The sequence below is a fragment of the Alosa pseudoharengus genome, unplaced genomic scaffold (genome assembly GCF_046254945.1).
Source record: "Alosa pseudoharengus isolate Yale_2024_CS ecotype anadromous, Long Island Sound unplaced genomic scaffold, YU_APseudo_1.1 YU_APseudo_1.1_scf_1, whole genome shotgun sequence".
NCBI lineage: Eukaryota > Metazoa > Chordata > Actinopteri > Clupeiformes > Clupeidae > Alosa > Alosa pseudoharengus.
The window spans coordinates 38,504,746-38,514,737 of record NW_027468564.1 but is presented as its reverse complement, the minus strand read 5'-3'; the positions used below and the strand labels follow the sequence as shown (position 1 = coordinate 38,514,737).

The following is a 9,992-nucleotide window of genomic DNA, read 5'->3' as shown; positions in this document are numbered from 1 at the left end:
AATCAAGATCCTGCGTATCATGTTTCCACATCATTGTCAAGAAACTTTCGTTGTAGTCGTCGAAAACAAGAAACTGTTAGACAATGTCAGGAATCCTGTAACTTCAGGTAAACTGAAGATAAGGTCCAGAGATCAATCACTTATCACCATTTTACAGTTTCAGGACACAGGGTCTCTCCTATGAAGCCTGGCTGTAGCCTACTGTAGAAAGCAGGCCAAGGAACAGTGTTTACATAAGACCTCCCTGGTTAGACATCAGCAGTCAGACAAAGTAAAGATTAGGCTCAAATTAAATCCTTAAGAATACTGTGAGGATGCTTTCATTTGTCAAACAAATACAATTATTGTATGAGTGTGTGTGTGTGTGTGTGTGCTTGCGTGCGTGCGTGCATGTGAAAAGGTTGTGAGAAAATAATGATGCCTGTTTAACTGACTGGCTGAGTGATGAATGAAAATGAGACTGAGCTAAAATAATCAGATTATTCATGCACACACACACACATTATTTGTGAAATATTTTAATGTTATGTGTCATTATGTCATGGTTTTGTATACTGTATGTATGAAGAAGAAAGTCCTTCAGAAAATCACTGTGGGAATTATGGTTAGTCAACGCTGTCGCTAAGCGACATACAAATACAAAACAATATAATACTTAAATTTAACAGGGAACATATTACGATGTATAGACTATAAGATTATAATAAGGAGAATAGCAATAATAAACAACAATGTCAATTCAATCAATAGTCTAATGAAATAAGCAATAATTAGTGGTTTTGTGTTGTCATATGTGATCACTCTGTTATCTTATTTTTAGAGTCTTTAATATGTCAAACTCTGCCAATCATTACATGCATATCTTGACTGTCACTGAAACTGACCAATGACCAGATATTTTATCCCTTAGCCTGATGCCATGCCAGATGAATATGTGAATGTTGCCGGTTGTTGTTATGAATGTTGCCGGAATGTTTCCAGTTACTACAGATTACCAATTTCATCTGGAGAATATAATCTCATATTGTCTATTGGACTGTCCTGCATGTTGGACAACAGATTGATAGATAGGAATTTAGGACACTAAATGACACTAAAGGGAAGTGTGTTGAACAGTGACTGATGCGTCATCTTCTGGCATGATGCACCAAAGTTAACATATCACAATACCAGATATATATGGCACAGTGATCAAACAGTATATATATTGAAGATTATATGATGCAAATGAGAGTGGGGGGAAATATGGACATCAGCATCTTATGTTGTGTACAGCATATCATTTGAATGTGTAGCAAATATATATGTAAACTAGTGGTTATTCCATATATATTTACACACAGAGTTGTGTACAGCACGTCATTTGAATGTGTAAATATGTAAACTAGTGGGTATTCCATATATATTTACACACAGAGTTGCCCACTCAATTTAAAAGTCCAAAGTCATATTTAGATTATTTTTTTCTGTTGTGTTTTCGTGTGCCATATTCCCTTTTTTTTCTGTCCCATGTTGTATCCTAGACCCTGGGAATGTGCAAACACCATGTCTTCTTATGTCCTTACATTAAAAACACAAATACACGATGACTTTAGAATTGAACATTTAATTATTTTAAAAATAGCTCACATTTTCTGACATTGAAAACAAGTATGCCATACACAGTACTGCAAAAGATGCTGCATGCAGAGCAGTAAACCCAAAGACCTAAATCAAATCAATATGAAGCACTACAGTTGTACACAGTCCTTTGCACTGATTTCTGCTGGTTCCAGATTAATGGTGTTGGATGCTGATGTTTCTTTAATAGCATAAATGCATAACATAACAGCATATAAACAGATGATATATATTACACATACATACTAAACTGTTTTCAAAATAATATTTCATATATAATATTGTAATATGATATTTCATATGGACATGATGATGTCAACAAGGGTAGGACATACTAGTGGGGCGGTTAAGCTCACATAATGACAAGGCAGGAGTTGAAATTGAATAGAGGGATCAAAAGCATCTCTGAAAAGCTATGTATGTGATTAGAATGTTGCCAATTAAAGGTTCCATTTGATACTGTCATAATAAACTCAAGCAACCTGTTTGTCAGTTAATGGGTGTGTTCGAAACGGGAGACAGCTGCCTACTGCCTCCCTCCCTACATAGAGAGCTGTCTCACTAGACATGACTTTGGATTAAATGCATCTTTTAAAAATGAGCGTAGCACTCTAGAAACTTTGGTTAACACTACGGTATGACGTTAGCAAAGGCCTGATGTTAAACTAAATTAGCTTACGTAAGATAGCAGGCTAACGGTATAAATTAGTTTTACGGCCGTCAGATATATCAGACCAGACGCTATTAATGGTTACAACAATGGCATAATCAGATAGTAAATTGTTTATTTCTAATCTGTAATCTACAAATCTAAGCAAAACTAGATGTACCGCAGAGCGGTACAAAATATGACCGCCGCCCAGTCCAGCACATTTTTTCCACAAAAATAAATCACGCTGAAAGGCCTATATGATTCTAACTGTCTCACTAAATTGCATTATCCACACGTACTCAATTCTCACTGATATCTGCTAGACAACAAGTACCAAAACATGATTAGTTCATAGATTTCACATGTAAAATTCATTTTATACAACCCCACCTCCATCTTGCCTGTTCATAATTCTGAGAAATTCTTGAATTGTATGCATGTGTGCATGTTCATGTTTATGTTGTGTGTGTGTGTGTGTGTGTGTGTGTGCGTGTGCGTGCGTGCGTGTGCGCTTGTGTGTGTGCCTGCGTATGTGCCTGTGCAAGCGTACATATGTCTACTGTGTGAGTATGTGTCATACGTATGATTACTGTGAATGTATGTGTGTGTGTGTGTATCTGTTTGTGCACATGTGTGTACATGAAATGGGTTAACATGACCCCTGGAGGCAAACATACGGAAAAAAATGGTCATCCTAGTCCCTACAGTTCTCAAGATATTCACAGAGAACTGTGTCTGCCCTACCCTCCTTTCGGGGGTCCAGTCCAGCGGGGGGGCTACAGATCAAAACGAAAAACGACGGTTCCATGCTATCCATGTGGGGTTACATGCCCACCAAGTTTTGTGTACCCCGGTCTTTCAGTGTCCCGGGAATCATTGTTGGTGTACGTCACTAAATGTACACATACATTATTTTATTGTAAGGCCCCCCATGAACGAAAGTACACAAAACTTGGCATGCATTCGGAGGGTGTCATAATGATCCTACACTTTTAATTTCGTGCAGTTTTGACCTTGTCAGCCAGAGATATTGTGATGAAAACACCTAATTTTTTGCTTTTTATTTTTTAACTAGGTGGCGCTATACATGAAATAAGTGGTAATGGGATGGGTTGACATGCCCCGTTAAGACCAACATACATAAAAAAGGTGGACCTCCTAGGCCCTACGGTTCTCGAGATATTCACAGAAAACTGTCTCCGGCCACCTACAGGCCAGTTGGTGTATAGTAACATAAATTAATTTATTGTGTGGCCCCCCATGAACGGAATTCCACAAAATTTGGCGTGCATACAGAGGATACCTTCAATTAAAACACCTCATTTTTACTTTTTTGTGTTTAACTAGGTGGCGCTATACATGAAATGAGTGGTTATGGAATGGGTTGACATGGCCCCTTGAGATCAACATACAAAAAAAAATGGTCCTCCTAAACCCTACGGTTCTCGAGATATTCACAGAAAACTGTGTCTGCCCTACCCTCCTTTCGGGGGGTCCAGTCCAGCGGGGGGGCTACAGATCAAAACGAAAAACGATGGTTCCATGCTATCCATGTGGGGTTACATGCCCACCAAGTTTCGTGTACCCCGGTCTTTCAGTGTCCCGGGACTCATTGACAGAAATTTGGGCATGCGAAAAAGAAAAAAAAAAAAAAAAAAAAAAAAAAAATCTGACTAAACCTATATGACCGCCGCTTCGCTGCGCGGCGGTCATAATAAGGTCACACAAATTACATTTTAAACAGATTCAGCAGCCATTACCGATGTCATCCGCCATGTTTGTTTACCTTTCACAGCTGTTTCAGACGTTGCCGCAAGGGATTATGTGTAGGAGGGAGCATGAAGTGTGCATCGATGCTGCCTTCAAAAATGACCGTTATTTGGGAATTCTAAGATATCTTAAAAGGCAGCAGAATTATTTTTTTCGGTTTCGAACCGCACTTGCTGCCTTGCTCCCCAGTTAGATATCTTAAAAGGCAGCAACTTTACCCGTTTCGAACACACCCAATGTAAGTTCTTGATCTTCACAGTAGAATTATGGAATGACTTGTAAAAATATTTTAGGACTCCTCAAATATGTGTATATTATTATACAGCAAATATCTAGCCCCAGAGGTCAGATCTGAATTGCCTCCACGTCTGAAATTAAACCTTAGGGGGTGGAGATCATATGGTGAAACTTTCATGCTTTAGTCATAAAATGCACAATTGTTTTGCTTAACAGCCTACCTATATTGTCTGGAGAGGTATGTGCATGCTGCTAAAGGATTCCAGGCCAGAGTATTTTTGTTTTGTTAAATTCTTGTTTGTTTGTTAAACTAGATGTACCGCAGAGCGGTACAAAATGTGTGTGTGTGTGTGTGTGCGTGCTTGTGTGTGTGCCTGCGTATGTGCCTGTGCATGGAAGCGTACATATGTCTACTGTGTGAGTATGTGTCATACGCAGTGCCGGCCCAAGCCTTTTGGGGGCCCTAAGCAGAATTTGATTTGGGGGCCCCCTCCCACAACGCAGTCACCTGTGCTTGGTGATAATTGACAACTTCACACTATAATGTCATATTATAAATTAATACAGTGAGGTTATGTATTAATACAGCGACTGATTATGAACTACTGTCCCCTTGGACACAGATGCATAAGGACCCTCTCCCCCTACCCTCTTTGTGCAAATGTGGGTACAAACGGGTGTGTGTGTGTGTGTGTGTGTGTGGGGGGTGGGTGTGGGGGGGGGGGGGGGGGGTTAGATGTGATTTCCTGTATTCTGGTGCATTTTTGGGATGGTCAGCTGGAGAAGGGCAGTACCTAAATTTGTTCAGATTCATAGCCTTTTGCTTTTTGACTTATTGGTAGTGAATTCACACAACTACTTGGGGTTCAGGGTCCCTTGACCTCTTGGGCTCGGTAGGCTCATTCAGTAATCCATCCTTGCTCACATGCCAAAAATGTTTTGGGGCTCCAATCTAGACTTCTGGCCCCATGTGCTTGGTAAACCAATGTATTAATATAGTTGTTATTTACACCAACCCTGTCACCTTTTAATCTTAGAGGGTACTAAAATCACAGATTTATTTGAAACATTCATATTCAAAGTGAAGCACTAAGGGTGGTTTACTGAAGTTGAATTGACAAATAACAAAATACAATAGCATTTGTATTTGTTGTAAACAAGTACATCAGTTTAATGACTTGTTTTTCATCAGATTTGCTGAACAAATCCGCAAATGTGCATTAAATGAGCAATTTTTAACTACAAAATAAAAACAAAATAGACAAACATTAATAATCAAAAATCAATGTCCCAAAAAATAGATAATTATTCCTACTTCGTTCCTTGTTTTAAGGCATCTGCAACTCTGCAGTGGACGAATCTGCAATGATTAAATAAATACATAAATAAATAAATAAAAAACGATGTTAAATGTGTCGTGTCATATTAACAGGCTATGTAACCATTTGCCATCAAGAAAACCTCACCTTCTGGTAGGTAGAGTTAGGTAGAGGTAGAGATGTGCTCCAAAGGACTTCAACAGTGTCTCTGAAAAAAAAAAAATATTGCATAAGTGCATAGTTGATCGAGCAGAATGAGTTTATTTTGCTATCATTACTTACACTCAAATAACAAGCAATTCCACATGTAACAATTCATATTCTATTGGCAAATGAGGCATACTCAAAAGAGTATACTTAATTGCAGTATGGTGAACGCTTAACATGGTGATCTACTGCAGGGTAGGGTAGCACCGCTACATCACTTGCCACTATCTTAATCAAATGTAAATTTATTTTCATCTCAGAAGTCTCCCCACCCAACATGGTATATTTTCTCAAACACTACCATCTCTCTCCAAAGATCTTAGAGCAGAGCGGACGTACTGTTCCATCTTTGCCTATGAAGCTGGAACGTTACCGATGCCCAGAGTCGCGCTAGTCAGTGGGTTGGGTTGGGACTGGGAGCCTGGGCTTAGTCTGTTGTTGCTATCAGACTTACCACTATGTCACATATTATAGAGCAGTAATAAACTATCAACACTTTCAGGTGCGAAATCAGAAACAATCCCTCTGTGGTAAATTTGCCTTCAGCTACGTTTTCATGTAGCTACTGTAGTGCTAATGTCCACTTCAGTCAGCTAGCTAACTTTAATTTACGACATAATAAGCCCACCTAGAGCTAGGGTACATGCTTGATTGAACATCCAAAACAATCCCAATATCCTTGACATCTGAAATACATCTAGATAAATATATATTAATGGGAGACATTTCTCTGTTGATGGCGGAGATTTAGCTCTGGTGATGGCTTATATTAGATCATGACAGCTAGCTAGCTACCTCAAGCACAAAACATACTGTAAATAATCATGCAAAACATACCTGTATCTTGCTCGTTTTTCTCCTCCTCTGTCATTTTCTTCGTTCTGTTTTCGGCACCAGAGGGATACGTCCTTTTTTGTGACTTGTCTGAACCAGAGCCATAGAGAGAAAGAGTTGCGACACTCTTTGATGTCACCGCCAGTGCAGTCACGTGGTTCGTGTAAACCGCTATAGTTCCAAAACATACGCTGGCTGTCATGTTCTTCTATGGGACAGACAGCAGCGATTGCGTTATTTAACGGTATATATATATATATATAAACATACACCCTACTACTTTTTCAGCTGTTATTGCATGATTACATATTTGTTAATGTCAGTTTTGCATTTTGAGAGGCAGGGTGACAACGAAAAAGCTGTATATTACTTAGATACGTTTTACATTTTTGGAGGGAAAAGCTTATGTTCATGTTCGCATGGACAGAAGTACAGGCTAGAATGGCTCTAACTTAAGTTTTCTTTTCCATATCATTCATGTGATGACAGATGTCTCATGATTTTCATTTTATCGCAACTGGGCTGTATTATTGATTACCGTGATTTTGCTTATAAATTCCGATTCAGCCATTAGCTTACCTTCGTGGTAGCGTTAGGTCTGCCGTGGTCCATTCAGCATTCGCCTAGCAGCTAGCTCACTTCTGATAAGTGGTCACCCCCCAGACCACAACGTGAAACATGATCATGTTAAGACTAAGAATATAATTTTAAGATTAAGCCATTCACATATTATCAAAAGCATTATGCTTATATGTTTGGGTCTATAGGTAAGTGCAGAGCTATTAAGATTTTTCTCTACGGCTCTGGGTTAATGCAGAGTAAGAGTAAGGTTAGCTGCAGAGAGAGTGATAGAGAACAGTGACAGGTGACACTCCCATTGGACTCCGTTGTACCTTTTTGCTTTTTTGAGAAAGAACAGTCCATTCAGCATTTACACCCACTTCTTCTGATGAGGCAGGAGTTGACCACACAACCATGATCATTTTAATACTAAGCCATGCACAAAGAATCAAATATATTAAAGAATAACAACTCATTAAGCTTGGATGAATGAATCAAATATTGTTTAATAAAAAATACTGAGTGAGACAACAAGATGTGTGTGTGTGTGTAAATGTGTGTATCTAACTGGAAAAACAAGAACAAAGTGAAGGAACAGGGAGGAATATTATAAGTGATTAATACATTAAATAAAAATAAACAGTGTGGAACCAAAAAAAATGGGAACAAGCATGAACAAGGAACAAGCATGAATAATATCAACAAACATACGTACAGTGGCCACAACAACGATACTGGTGGTCCAGCAAGATCTGTTGAGACAGGGGCACAAATATATTCTAACAAGCCAGTTCACTCAGGACTGCCTAGAAAATACTTTCTCTTGCATACATCAGACTCACACCTGTGGAGTTCCACTATGCACTATGGCCAGTCACTGTAGGGCAGTTCCTCTCGACAACGCATACTAACATCCTCTTCATCTGTGTCCTGGACACTAAAAAGCAGATGAAGCGAAATAGGGCGACAATAGATTCAACAATGGACACAGCAGGTAACACTATATATAGGGCAAACCATTCACAACATATTATAACGTCGCAAATATACTATACTTTACCACACTTATAATAGCCCTGAGCAAATTCAAAAGTGGTTGAGGAGAGAGAGGGAGGGAGGATCCTTGGATGTATTCGGCCTCTCCATTCCCGGCACACTGTCAGCAGTCGCCACCAGCAGCCACTACCTGCAGACACCACCAGCCACCATTACCAGCAGCCGGCACCACCAGCAGCAGCCGCCAGCAGTAGCCGCCACCAGCAGCAGCCACCAGCAGCAGCAGCCGCCAGCAGTAGCAGCCGCCACCAGCAGTAGCAGCTACCAGCAGCAGCCGCCACCTGCAGTAGCCGCCACCATTACCAGTAGCCGCCACCATTACCTGCAGCCGCCACCATTACCAGCAGCAGCCGCCATCACCATCCTTCGCCAACACCAGCCAGCTCAAGCAGTCATCGCCTCCAGCAGCAGCCGCCTGCAGCAGCAGTGTTTGGGAAACAAATTAGTCACACTACTGTCTGAGTAATAAACATTTTAAAGCTCATTATGGCTTATGATAATTTTTTGTGTAAAATAATTTGTATTCCTACATGCAATCCAACAGCCCTTTCAAGGGTGTAATTAAACAAACCTTATTTCTACTAGATACACAGTACTCAGCTGACTAGCTAACACCGCCAGGTTCAGCAGATACAACCTAAAAAAGAACGTCCTTAATCAACCTTAATGATCCTAGTAATCTAACATCAATAATTTACTAAAGAAAATATGTCAGAGATTCACTACTGAACTTCGTAATTTTTGGTGTAGCGATACCTTCTTCACAGCTCGCAAAATCGAGATAACTAAGTAGCAGGCAATGACTGAAAATCGGTTGTCTACCAAGTTAAGAAAATATATATAAATTGCACTGTGCACATACAAATAAATATAAGCATATGCACCATAAAGGGCCTATTTATATAATATACAGAGTTGACAATTCAAAAGAGGTAGCTATTTAATGAATTTACGCCTGGATATAACGTTAACGTTTACAGAGGGCGAAGTCAAGCTAACAAACTAGCAGGCAATCGGTGGTCTACCAAGATAAAACATATATATAATTACGCTGTGTACATACAAATAAAGATCAGTATATGCATCATAAAGGGCCTCTGATAAAATATAAACAGTTGACAGTTCAAAAGAGGTAGCTATTTAATCAATTTACCCCTGGATATAACGTTACCTTCACAGAAGGCAAGTCAAGCTAACAAACTAGCAGGCAATCAGTCGTCTACCAAGATAAAAACAAATATATATAATTACGTTGTGTACATACAACAAAAGATCAGTATATGCATCATACAGGGCCTATGCTAAAATATAGACACTTGACAATTCAAAACAGGTAGCTATTTAATCAACTTACCTCAGAAGTTACTCGACAGTCAGCAATGGAAGTGAATGATGTCCAACGCCATAGAATGGCTTTTTGGAACTACGTGAGGCTGCATACCCAGGAAGTAGGCGGCAAAAAGCGTACAACGGAGTCCAATGGGAGTGTCGCAACTCTTTCTCTCTATGGCTCTGGTCTGAACCATAGATATATATCTATGTGTCTGAACATTACCGTCTCTTCCGATTGTTGAACTTGATGCAGTGTCTGCACGAATTGCACCCGAGGTGTCTACTTTATGCGCGTGACTCAAAGGCTGGCAGACACAGTAGCAGTAGGCAGGCATATTAATCATGAAATCATAATTTTCTTGATTTGAATGATAATTGTTTCATTTATTCATTCATTGATGTCA

General features: G+C 39.6%; 1 long non-coding RNA gene across 1 annotated transcript; it reads right to left on the bottom strand.

Annotated features, from left to right (window-relative positions):
* Nucleotides 1-7,686: 7,686 nt before the first annotated feature.
* Nucleotides 7,687-9,769, bottom strand: LOC143137646 (uncharacterized). The gene is made up of 2 exons (XR_012990053.1): nt 9,611-9,769; nt 7,687-9,475 (listed from the first exon to the last, which is right to left on the bottom strand). It is a non-coding gene; the product is annotated as an uncharacterized LOC143137646 (long non-coding RNA).
* Between the last annotated feature and the right edge of the window lie 223 nt (nt 9,770-9,992).